Raw genomic sequence first — 13,393 nt, forward strand, 5'->3', positions numbered from 1 at the left:
GAGCCTTGCACGGATTTTCACTTACATTCATCTCGAACTTTTGATAAGGGGCAGATAATTTTGGAGAGTTAAGTTTCATTTTTTATAATTTTTTACACAAAACAAAGCTATACCAACTTCTACCAACAATGATTAAGCAGTCCCATTATCAGGTAAAACACGTATTAGTACGGTATTACTAGTGTTATTAGTATGGTATTAGTAGTGCTATTTCTCACAGACACAGAACATAAAAAACACTAAAGGTCTAAAAACCAGAGGAAGTGGCAGTCCTGTTTTATAAACAGAAATGAGAACAGTTTGTCTGTTTGTATAATTACAAACCTGGACACTAGAGGAATCAAACCCCAAACTTTAGTTTATAAGATCTCGCACTTTTTTATGATAAACTGGAAAGTGTGTGGGGGAGTGATCCAGCTAATGAGACGTTTGGATATTAAAAGTGTTCAATGACACGTCCATCAATATTTAATACAGCGGATAAAGTCGACAGTTTGAAATTACAATAATTGACTGGTCTGAATAACAAATTCAAAGAATAATTTTAATAAACTTGTCATCATTATACATAAACCAGTTTTATGTGTCAACTATTTATGTTATTAACAATGGTGCTTTTCTTACATCATAGACAATCCTTATGTAACCAGTTGATTGGATCTTGGTAACTGGATTATTGTTAATAAATTAAATTATAAATCTGACGTGAGATTTGTAACACTTTATTAACATCACTTGACACTTACATAGTAACTTTCGTCCTTTTAATTTTGTGTACTAGTTATTACGTTGTGTTTTCGTTTGTTTGTTTTCAAACCCGGTTTTTAGCTCTTAGAGACTACAATCTTACAACTGATGAGGTGGACATGAGGTATTTGTATCATCTTTAGGTTTAACACTAGAAAATGGAAAAAAAAAACACATTAGAAACCAATACATCTAACTTGTGTAGTTACGTGTGTTTTATCACCAATAGTAGACGTTACAGTGAACTAGTTTTAAACTTTATTTTACAAGGTCAGACCAGTTATATGAAATATTTAGATATATTACTGTTTATGGTAATTAAGAAATGTTTGTTCATCATGATTGGTTAGAAATAACACACGGTACGTTGTTGTTCATTTTGCACACGAATCGTTTACACGAGTAAAATAAAAACTTCAACCACAGTAAGTTGAGATGGGAATTACAGTTTGAAGAGGACGTATTGTAATAACGTTTTAAGTTGTAAATAATGACGGACGTAGCTTGTCAGTGTGGTGGTAGGTTTGAAGTTTTGTTATGTTATGATGGGTATATTAAGGTGTACGTCTAATGTATTTGGTAATGAGTTTGTGTTAAATATTATTACAGAGAAGTAGTGATAGTCTAAATGTAAGTTGAATTCGGTGAATGAATGTTTATATCAGAGTTTGGTTTAAGTAATGATTTTGAAGTGTTTTAAATATGTGTAAGTAAGGGTAATGTAATAAACAAAATTTAAATGACATTTGTTCAAGGGTGTTATTGTATATCTAAGGTTATCGGTTTTGTTTTAATGTGAAAATCTGGATATAAATAGCTTTTTTGGTATTTTTGTTTTTCAGTCAATTCATTCGATTACAATGAGAGTGAACCTAATATCTCCTATTTGAAACATCTATCAATAATATATTTTGTTGCAACATAAGCTACACTTAACCATCAGTTTTAACTGAAACTTTATTAGATAACCTAAAACTACACTTCTCAAATTATTTTTATTTAAATCTTTTCTCTTTCATGAAACGTAATTCTAGTCTTGATGTTTATGTGACAATAAATGAATGTTAAGGTGTAGTGATTACTACCCGAGTTATGGGTAATATGTATTGAAAGTATTACACAGTAACATGTCTACATATTTATTACTTCTAAATATTGATAACAAGGTAACGTTTCATTAAATGTGTACATTTGTTATTAGTTTGTTATTAATTAATTTGGTATTAGAACTATAGTAAAGAAATGTAGCATTTATAGCTTGCTCTTACTTATGCTACACTTGTCATTTCTATTATCTTAAGATCCAATATGCACATGCATCAAAGAGTGCACGTGTGGCAAAGAAGACGGATGTAAGTGCAACGCGTGCAACACAAAAGACGGAACTGAAAGAAGTTGTAAGTGTAAAGGTAGGAAATCATTTCTCAATATACAGATGGTTATATCATTTACTTACAAGAATTATTTAGTTTGTAATCGTTTTGTGGTTTATAACTGTCAATATTCTTGTTTTGGATTTTTTAGTTCCATATTTAACTATTTAAATGTGATTTTTTGTTTTTTCCTTTTACTCTGCTAAGTGTAATCCCTCTGCACTTGTGCACGTCCACTGAAATGCGTGTTCTACTCGCAAATAACGAACTAATCTAATTTCTGATAGAGCTATCGGTTAATAACAGCTACACACGTTAATATAAACTAACGCTATTGAAGACTAAATAACGCTGTAGCAACAATGGTAAATGTCAACCAATCATTGCAACAACAATAGTATAGGAACACTCTTAAAAATAAGCTAACCATTCGTCCCGGTCTAAGGAATCTATGTCCGGGCTGGCTTACTAATATGATCAGAAGTATCTCTGGATATCTGATTTTGATCACACGGCATATCTTTCAAAAATAAACTCCAAATGTCTATTTGCATAGAGCCCTGACCTGCTTTTAATACGTTTTAGTTAATGGGGAGAAGAACCGATAGTACTGTAACATGGACATTACCAAACATTTCGTTTAGTTGAAATTCGGATAATTTGTACGGTAAACATAGAAGTAATGGCCGGTGCAGAAGCGGTGAGTATTTCTACATGGAAAGCTTTCTTTCCTTGAAGTATGTTTCCTCTATAATTTCTTTTATTTATTACAGTATATATCATACAATAAATGTTTTATTGTATTTTTTATATTTTCGTTCTTTTAGTCTATTAATTCTTTTCGTAACGTGGTGAGAACTTTGGAGATGTAAATAGAAAGGGGTAAGAATATTTCTGGTTTATTTAACAACGAACCTTCCACAAATATTTCCCCTTGGTGTGGCTTCATGTACTTAATGAGGGGACGTACCCCCAGGGAATGTTCACTTCACCTCTTATGGGACCTAAAGATCCCCCCACGTGAAAAGAGAGCATTCTTATGGTTGGGTTTTCCAACCCTTGCCCACAAATTTGGCCTTCAATTCCTGTAGACGGGCGACCTTGTGGCCGCCCCTTAGTCAATTGGCTGGTCCACTTGTGCTAGTGTCAAAAAAGCACCAGTATTGGGTTGTTCTTAACAAATATTTGGGACATCCTATCTGATGCTGGTGTTTGGTTATAGTATTCACGAAACATTCGCATTATTGATGTGACCTTTAACATTTTTAGAGCATCCTCTCGTAGGACTCTAGGGTGGGGGTACATGTGCACTGAAAGGACTATGTGGTGGGGAAGGGGGTACGTGTAAACTGAAATTTCCGTGTGTTTTTATCAATGATCCTCCGAATAAAACCTTTTAAAATAGTAAAATCAGTCCAGAGCTGAACCACTAAGTCTTTAAGTTTCTGAGCGGCAATCTTCAATATCTATATCTTTTGTACCTAATTTTCTAATCCTACATTCTCTTGGAGACAAACATTTTAAGCAAATGTCTCCCTTTTTATTTAGAACGCAATGGAAGGTCACGGTGTCTTTCTAAAGTCTGTAAATAAAAAAAAAAAAAAAATAATTGTCGTCTGTTTGATCTGGTGACATATTGGTGGAAACATCCACAACACTGGGAAATCCTCTTGAATTCAGTCACTTGGGGATACCCCTATTGAGCTTGCACCTCATGCTACTTTGAATTCATCACAATGACTCATGGTTCAGAACTATTGAGTCAAATTCTCGCTGGTTTCTATGCTGAAGAAGTTTCTGCAGTGAGGCGTATTTCCATTCGCATATATGGAATTATGATGCCGATTAATATCCTCGTTCATGTATTTAAAGCAACACGTCCACCTGTTACCATCAAGACAGGTTATCGTTATTCCAGCATGCGGCTATACATACCAAAAACTCTTGCAGAGTTTCAGTGACTCAAATACGTCATGTGGTTCCATTACATGTGCTCCTTGTGGTGGCAAGAACAATGATGCGTATAAGTATAAATCGGACTCATTGCCTCAATTACAACGGCTCTCTCCCGTTTTTCTTTCGTTCATGCCCTAAATGGTTGGAATAAGAGGTGCAGCATCTCGTAACACTACTTACCCTGAAGGTCGGCAGTTACTGTCCACAACTTCATCTCGGACGTATACTGCTGCACTTCGTTCCACAACTTTCTCTCTCGTCGTGTTTCCTACTCCCTCTAGAATTAAGTACCAGATGTCTCTTAATTATATTAATCTAAATATTCACATTTAGCAGCTTACCTATTTAACGATACTGTCTAAATGTCCTTCTATACGATTTCGTAGTTTAACATAGAGTTAAAGAAGTTGCGTGAATCCATTATTTACTAAATATTTATCAGTTACCCCTTACTGTAATAAGGTTTTATATGAAAATAAAATTCAGAAACAAGATATTTAATGAACTATCACCTAAACTACCTTTAGAACACAACCAGCCCTAATTACCATGGGCTGTAACCGTTGATATAGATGTAGTTTGTCATATGGAAATTGGGTTACAAAATAAACTGGCAGACAAACTTTATATAAACAATAGGTTTATCAACCTGAGTCATATTTGTAACAAATTATACACAGAATTACCATATTTCTTGTGGCTTTAACGGAATGTTACTGTTATTTACCAACAGCTATTAAGACAGTTTGTGTTGGACCAATAGTAATCCTCTCACTTTAGCGGGATTTCTCCCCTCCCACTGACTTCCTAATGTACCACTGAAATAAACTGATTTCGAAGGTTTAACACTACTTAACTTGTCCCGTTTATCTAAATGTGATATTGGGTCATGAAAGCTAATCCTGTTGTCTGACATCTCGATCTAAAAGACGGTGCAAGTTTTTCATTAGCAATTTTAACATTGTTAAAACTTCCAGTTGTAACTCTACTAAACCACGACTTCGCCTCCTGTTTCAACAATCTTATCATAATGACGTATCCTTAACGAAGTATCATAACACAACTACACTAGACTCGCATTCAGTATGGGAGTTAATATTGTGTGCATTACGAAGATTAAACTTTACGTTCGTTGTTTGACATCATATGAACCACAAAGTAACGTTCCTGACATAACCAAATATCAAAATGAACTTCAATCTATGATTACACCAAATTAATTTGTGCCACATTTCTCTTTAAGATTCTACGTGCACATGTATCGAGAAGTGCACCTGTGGTAAAGAAGACGGTTGTAAGTGCACTACATGCAACAAAAAATCCGACACTGAAGATCGATGTAAGTGCACAGGTATGTGTAATCTTATGTAGTCCATACTGTATGGAATTGAACTTTAACCCTAAACGTTTATATTTTCATTCGTTACTAATGTTTGTTCTTATAAACTTCAATTTTTATTACACATGTGATCTTATTCTCTCAATAGAAGGAGAAACCTGTGGCTGTACGTCCTGCACGTGTAGTAAGACGGAATGAATTTCCCTATACGTATTGGTCTGGTTCCTGTTTAATGAATTTTATTAGATTGTTTACTTTATTACATTTGTTACTTTCTATTTTTCCTTTTGGAACTTAATAAATTTAACTTTATTCCGGTGTAATTATTAATCTGAAAATCATTTAACTGAAACTACATAAACATTCACTGTATGTGACTTAATCGTTTTAGCAATACTACATATAATTACTTCGGTAGCGAGGACTTCCATCCTTTTTAGAAATCTATACAAAATTAGACTTGTACTTAACGTTTGGTTAGAACACTAACCATTAGCTAGTGTATAGAAATGGTTTTCTAATACGTTCAAACATAATCACAATTTCATCTCTATTTAAATCTGTTTTCCTAGATATTCTTGCTCCGACTAAAAGTGTTTAAACTACATCCTACCCTCTTTAATATCTCGCCTCCTCCTTCAAACAAACAATACAGCACAAATACATCCTATAATTCTATATATTAATATACGCTAAACATGTATCAACCTATACCGAACATAAAATACTATTACTTGTCACGGTTAACATTCATTGTGACGGAATTAAACTACCTAATATCTGGTTGTTTCAACTAGTGCAGTCTTTTCATATGGATAATAGGATATAGCTGTATTCACTATAGATCAAATCTCCTTTAAAAGGAGGAGACTACCTAACTTGCAATAGCGAAACGCAACGTGTTGTTAAAGGTGAATTTTCATTACATTTAATAATTGCATTAGAAAGTGTACTTTGGTTAGGTATAATTCCTTTAGTTACCATATTTTTAAACACTTTCAGTTTCTAAGTAAAAATTAAAACAAAATATGCGTGTCCTCGAACTCGAATTCCTCTAGGTCGTTTGCCTGTTGCCGTGACGTTTTACAACTATGACGTAATAGTTGCCAAAAGGTCTTCGTAGTGCTCTGACCCTTGTGTTCCTATCAATGCTGGTGGTTTATATAAATCTATCGGTGCTTTTGTAGGATTACATACTTTGAGGCTATTTTTGTCTTGATATTGCTACTTTATTTTACGATAACATGTTTTATTGCGTTGCTTATGGTTTTAAAAAACGGTTCGGCATCGGGCAAAAATTTCTTTTCGTTTCCGTGCAAGTAGAAGGAACGGATAAGGTCGACAGTGGGTGCAAACTGTTAAAAGGAAGAACTGAACTCATTCCCACCATGCAAAGCTTTCTCAAGATCACTTTGAACGCTCTGTTTTGTGCTGGATCCCACTGTTTTGCGTTCCGTGGGTTTCAAGCCAGGCAGGTTGAGACTAAAAAAACCATCGGCGGTAGACGGGATCGTTCTCACCATCTTTCCTCGTATAGAGCTGAGGACTGACCTCAGTCTGCAGCATACAGGTTATACTATTCAGAACCTTTCCCTTGCCATCACGAAAAGAACAAACTTACAGGCACGTCTGCAGTATAAATCGATAAACAATAACTAGTATAATATAATCTAAAGTACAAGGTTTTGAAGAAGTTAACTGGATAATTAGCGTGTTTTGCATTTGTGACTCCTGAAAGTCGGTGAAACCTTGATTTCTCCTTGTCTGGAAAGTGGACTATATTTGTCATGAGTTAAGCTTACCATTCTTCCACTGGAGGTATGACGGACTCTCAACCGGCCTGCGAGTTATCAGTATCACTCGCAGTTCCGCTACTCTCGCTCGGAGACAAAAACTCAACATACTAAGAAACTAAATAAACACAGCCATAAATCTATGCTCACCAGATAAAATTAACGATGAATCAGACAAAATAAAACAATACTTCATCAACATCAATAAGTTTCCTCTACAAACCGTATAAATCGTTATACGCACACACCTAGACATAAAGCAAAATCAACCCACAAAAGTAAGTATTTCCCACGAATTAAAAAAATCACGAAACCGTATACTGCTGCATACCATATATTCCTGACATCAGCAGAAAAATAACCAACATTTCGCAAAAACTAGTAACAAAATGACATTCCAGTTAATATCAAATTTATTCAAAAACCAGGCACAAAACTAAGGTCTATACTATGTAAAAACTACACTGACAAACACCACACCAACATTATTTATAAAATACAATGTGATAACTTCCACGACTTCTAAATTGGAGAAACAAGTAGAAAAATGGAAACCAGATTCAAAGAACATCAAAAGTCACCTTCACACGTTTTCGAACACTGCAAGTCAAATAAACACAACATAACCATAGAAAACACTTAAATACTAAATAAAGAAACAAACATAAACCAACGCAAAATTAAAGAAGCGTTACTTATACAACAACTTAAACCCAAAATAAACCAATCTGATGGAACGCCTTTATACCTATATTAATATAATAAAATAAATAAGATTATGTATTCAAACATCTAACACCGCCCTCTACATTCCGACACTCAGTTACACAACCCTTTTCAATCATGTGGTCAGCTTCCGGTCAGTTACCTCTTTCTTTGTGAACCTGACGATGACCGAAGAAAGTCGAAACGTTGTTCGCTCTTATATGTAAAATATTCTCTCAACCCAAACGAGCCGTTTTTGCATATAAATTTCTCTACAAGTGGGTTTTCTCGACATCACTGAATGGGATACAAGCTAGAAAGTAGGTACTTTATCACAAGTAAGGTGATAGTGGACATCCCTGACGAACATCCTGAGTTATGTGAAAGTGAGCCATTTAGTATCAGTTCATTAAAACCCATACCTCTCCAAAACATATCACAAGGCATAAATCTGGTCGAGCGAAACAAATATTGCCGAGATATTTCTGTGTGATACAACCAAAAATATCCCAGAAGTATCGAATATTGTTAGGTACTTCTACCCAGCACTAAACACGTTCGAGTGCTAAGAACAGAACTAGGCATAACAGTACTGAAACGTGTACCCATAACCCTGGACACAATTTTTCCATCTACATGAACGAGTGATATGGACATCAAGAACAAACAATTGCAGAGTGGGTGGGGTCCTTACAAAATTAATGTAAATAACACATCCTGTTTAACCGACAGAATGGAGCTCGGGATCAGACAGTCATTAAAAATTAACAACAGGAGTTCTAATTATTAATATGCCACACGTGGGAATAGAATTCCATTGGCAAACAATCCGGCCCCAGACACTTATAAAAATGATATGGAGTGGATAGCTGCCAAACATACACCCAAGGTAATGGGTAACAAGACTGGTAACAATTGTTCAATGTCATGTTAAATCATCTTATCCACAGGGGAAGCTGAATATATTTGACAAAAGGAGGCAATTGTTTATTTTGAATTTGGTACAAAACTACTCAAGGGCTATATGCGCTAGCTGTACGTAATTTAGCAGTGTAAGACTAGAGGGAAGACAGCTAGTCATCATCACCCACCGCCAACTCTTGGGCTACATTTTACCAACGAATAGTGGTATTGACCGTCACATTATAACGCCCCCACGGCAGAAAGGGCGAGCATATTTGGTGTGACAGGAATTCGAACCCACGACCCTCGGATAACGAGTCGAACGCCTTAACCCACCTGGCCATGCCTGGCATATAGTAGGCAAAACACGTGTCAAAGATGTCCGTCCGCCATGTCCATGGACAATGGACAGATGACCACCTTCCCACAACAAGTTTGTTTTTAGACATCTCCCGTTCCTTGCACAATACAACTCAACTGACATTTGTGAGATTCAATGACTCCATCGAATTAGAAACGCTCGAAGACCCGAACAGCTTAATATATTCGAAGCGTATGTCCTCCTGAATCCAATCAATGTGTAAAAATATCTATTGATTCATTGATTTACCCTGAGATGAAGTAAAGCTGTTAAAGTATCCTTGCTTCGTAGGATAAGGTAGCGGGTTTATTAATGCTAAATGCCTGCTTTGTTTAGTAAGGAGACAAAGTCTTCCTTAAAACGCACTTACCACATATTATTAATAGTATAAATAGAATAGATATGTCAGACAAATATAATTAGTTGTCTTTTCGTTAAATATGCAAGTAATTCAATAAGAGTTCGAGATACTTGAGATAATCTAATGAATAAAATATTATATTAATAAGTAATATTACAGAATCTTAAATGTTTGTCAGTACGAAAATTACAAAGAAACGTAGAGAAGGTTCGTATAACACCATAAAACAATAATTTTTAATATATATAATTTATACACTGATAAGTTTGGTATATTAAAATAGTACAAGAATACATTTTGAAAAGGAAAGGAAACTATTGTCGCATATTTTTCGAAACACGACAAATTACGGGAATATTGACGATTTAAGTCAGTCAAAGTACGTGCAGCTTTTATTACAGAATCATTTAACAAACTATGTACCCTTTCAGTGTGATTGTTACATCGAGTAATGAGGAGTTGTGAACACGTTTCAAACTATGATGAAACTTTGTAGAATGGACGGCAACTGTCTATTGTGGAGACACAAATGTAGAGGACGTCGTTTCGAAAGTCTTCTTCCACACTTGTCTCCACAATAGACAGTTGCCGTCCATTCTACAAGGTTTCATCATGAATACTCTGCCTAAACAATTTATCTAAAGATGCGTTTCATACTAATTTGATAAACTTAGCAAAATCATCCACCTGGGATGCGGAAGGTGAGAGGTCATGTCACTCTGATAACCACTGGACCATCTTAATTATTTCAGGACATGTTATACAAACTGGCAAATAGAATGTACAAAAGGGACAGGAGAACTAGGGAAGTTGATAACTTCACCCTCGACTCCATTATCCCACACAACATCTACCAATACTACAGGTATGGACTCTGTATAAAAAGGAGTTTTGTTTTTGTTACTACACCGAGTGATAGAAACACTTGATTAACAAAATCAGTACACACACCTCTTAGTTCTTACTCTTAGAAATTATATCATCTGCAAATCTTCAAACATATAAAGTCATTATTTTTGTTATAAACCAAGTGAACATGTTGACATGTAGTTTCTTTATTTCTTTTGAATCCTCTTTTCAACTCTATGGTAAGATGTGACGATGTATTTCAGGTATCTTCAGAAAACGGTCCAGTAGTGGCAGAACCAGCTGCAAATCTTTGTATTCTAAGATCAATTGGAGATGGGTTTCTTCGGGGAGTTTTAGAATTTTGTAACTACACAGAAAGAAACAATATTCCCGAAAATATCTTTCTCTCGAACAGAAAAAAACAGGCAAATTCTCGAGAAAAGGATTTGAAGGACCCAAAGATGACCATATATGATTCTGCTCGGATGTCTTATTATTAACTGACTGGGTGGGATGTATTATCTATACATATGGGAGTACTGTGAAACTCGTAAGTTATACAGTCAATCTCGCTAGCCTCTAATTTTTATGAATCGAAACTAATGTTTAAAGATGTGGCACGTGATCTTCAGTACGATGATTTTTGATCATTGTTCGTATCATACACAGCGAATCTTAAAATCTGTTAAGACTTCAGATAGTAAAGATACTGATCGACATTCAGTTGTTTTAATAAATGTCCTTTTCTCAAGAAAAGGTTACTTTGCATCTATTGTATTTACTGCTGAAACGAAAGATTTTACTCTCTGAAACTCCTGAAGAAATTATTTCAGTCTTGGAGTTCACTTATTTCATTCAGTTGTATTGTGGATATAGTTCATTGGATTTATTCGATACACTAGGTTGCTGGTAGAAGATGGTTCGTATTTTAGTAGATAAAAGAATTTTGTTGAAATTCACTGGCATTGACGAACACGTGTGAATAAACTGTGAATTTCTATCTTCTGGACATCGCTCATCTTTCGGTGATTGAAGTAGAGTGGATGATGTTCCCGTCTTCTTCTCCTTTGTTTTTATTACTTTCTTTTGAATACCATGAAGCTTCAAGTTGTGACGTTCCAAGTTGCTCTTGTAACTACATAAATAATTAAAGTGCGCACAAAAGAAATATTTGTGATCATTGTGAACACTTGTACGTCATCGAAAGAGTGCTTTACTACAAAAAGAACGAAACACAAATCTCACCTGCACCCACCGCCATGTGTGGACGAAAGGTAGCTTTATTGGAGAAATGGGAACCGCAACATTGAAGTTATTTTATGGATGTCACGAGTATGGAAGCGAAATATTGTTTTTTGTATTAGAACGATAAAAGCAGACTATGCACGTGTAATGACTTTGTCGTTGTGTCTTGTTTACATCTTCAATCACTTGCAAGTTTTTGCAATTTCATTGTCCAGGTGTGTGAATTCACAGATGAATCTGTGGTATAGTGCTTTATGTTCTGACTGTTCGTGGTATCTAAAAATACAAACAAAATGTTTATTCGAATAGAGAAACACTGCATTGTTTCTAATATGTCTGTCTTGAAACGTCCTATGAAAATGTTAATTTTTCTTCTATTATACAAACACCATCAAAACTGTAATTATGAAATTAAACTTAGTACAACAATGTAACATTTTCATTTAAAATGTTCCTTTACCCAGTTGTTATATGTGATTTATATATTTACTGGCTCAGATTGATTAATAAAAATTGTGAGAATTTTTGCAATACTTTACATGACATTTATTCTAAACATAATATATTGAACATATTAAAACGGTATAGTTCATCACAAATTATCAAATATATTATATGAGATACAGATTCTCAATACATCGAAGGCGCAAGTTATACTTGGCAATGAACAGCTAATTGTCAGTGAGCTCTATTGACAAATTGTATAATAATTCTGAAATGCAAAATCTGGACTGGACTTTGGTATTTATTTGTCATAATTTACTTAACTTCAAAAGATATATTATTATCAAAATAAGAACAGAGTACAAATGTAAAACATTTTGTTCTTATATGTTATTGAAACAAAATACGTTGAAAGACTCTTCACCAAACATCTAGCATATTAATATATTTAGTGAGTGGAAATCTAAACAAAGATGAAATAATTATGTGTTCCATACATCAATTTTAGGTTAATTAATTAGAGGGAAAACAAAATTATCATGACATAATCCGGTATAAAATAAGGTAGCAAAATTATCATGACTCAATCCGGTATAAAATAAGGTAGCAAAATTATCATGACGCAATCTGGTATAACATAAGGTAGCAAAATTATCATGACGCAATCCGGTATAAAATAAGGTAACTGTTAATATAAAATAACAAAAATTTTGAAATGATGATGATCATGCCATATTAAAGGTCGATATGATGTAGTTATTGAAGTTATAATTAACCTTGTGTATAACTTCTTGTTATTGTGTTTTGAATTTAATTATTTACTGTAGCAGGTTTTGAATCGTAACTGAAACAATTTTATCTTAAAGTTTTTAAATTTCATTTTAATAGTTTTGGATCTGGCATGGCCGGATGGTTAACGCATTCGACTCGTAATCCGAGGGTCGAGAGTTCGCCCCTTCAACTGTGACGCCGTTACAACCTACGACCAATCCCACTATTCGTTGGTAAAAGAGTAGCTCAAAAATTGGCTGTGGGTGGTGATGACTCGCTGTCTTCCTTCTAGTCTTACACTGCTAAATTAGGGACGGTTAACGCAGATAGCCCTCGTGTACCTTTCAGCGAATTTCAGAAATAAACAATTTTTACATTAGGTTTACACTTTGCGTTAGAAGGTTTGAAAACTAAGGTTTGTATAATAGTTCAGAAGAAGAAAAACACAAGACGCAATTTGTTGTTTTTCTCTTTTGTGTCAAAAATAGTTGAACAGCATTCAATATAACTATTATGATTAATTTGTTAGAAACATTGAATTGTCAG

General features: G+C 34.5%; 1 long non-coding RNA gene across 1 annotated transcript; it reads left to right on the forward strand.

The window, feature by feature from the left end:
* Window positions 1-1,112: 1,112 nt before the first annotated feature.
* LOC143238499 (uncharacterized) lies at window positions 1,113-5,738 on the forward strand. The gene is made up of 4 exons (XR_013020606.1): window positions 1,113-1,265; window positions 2,049-2,156; window positions 5,320-5,427; window positions 5,564-5,738. It is a non-coding gene; the product is annotated as an uncharacterized LOC143238499 (long non-coding RNA).
* Window positions 5,739-13,393: the final 7,655 nt, after the last annotated feature.

This window comes from Tachypleus tridentatus, chromosome 13, assembly GCF_004210375.1.
Source record: "Tachypleus tridentatus isolate NWPU-2018 chromosome 13, ASM421037v1, whole genome shotgun sequence".
NCBI classification, from domain to species: domain Eukaryota; kingdom Metazoa; phylum Arthropoda; class Merostomata; order Xiphosura; family Limulidae; genus Tachypleus; species Tachypleus tridentatus.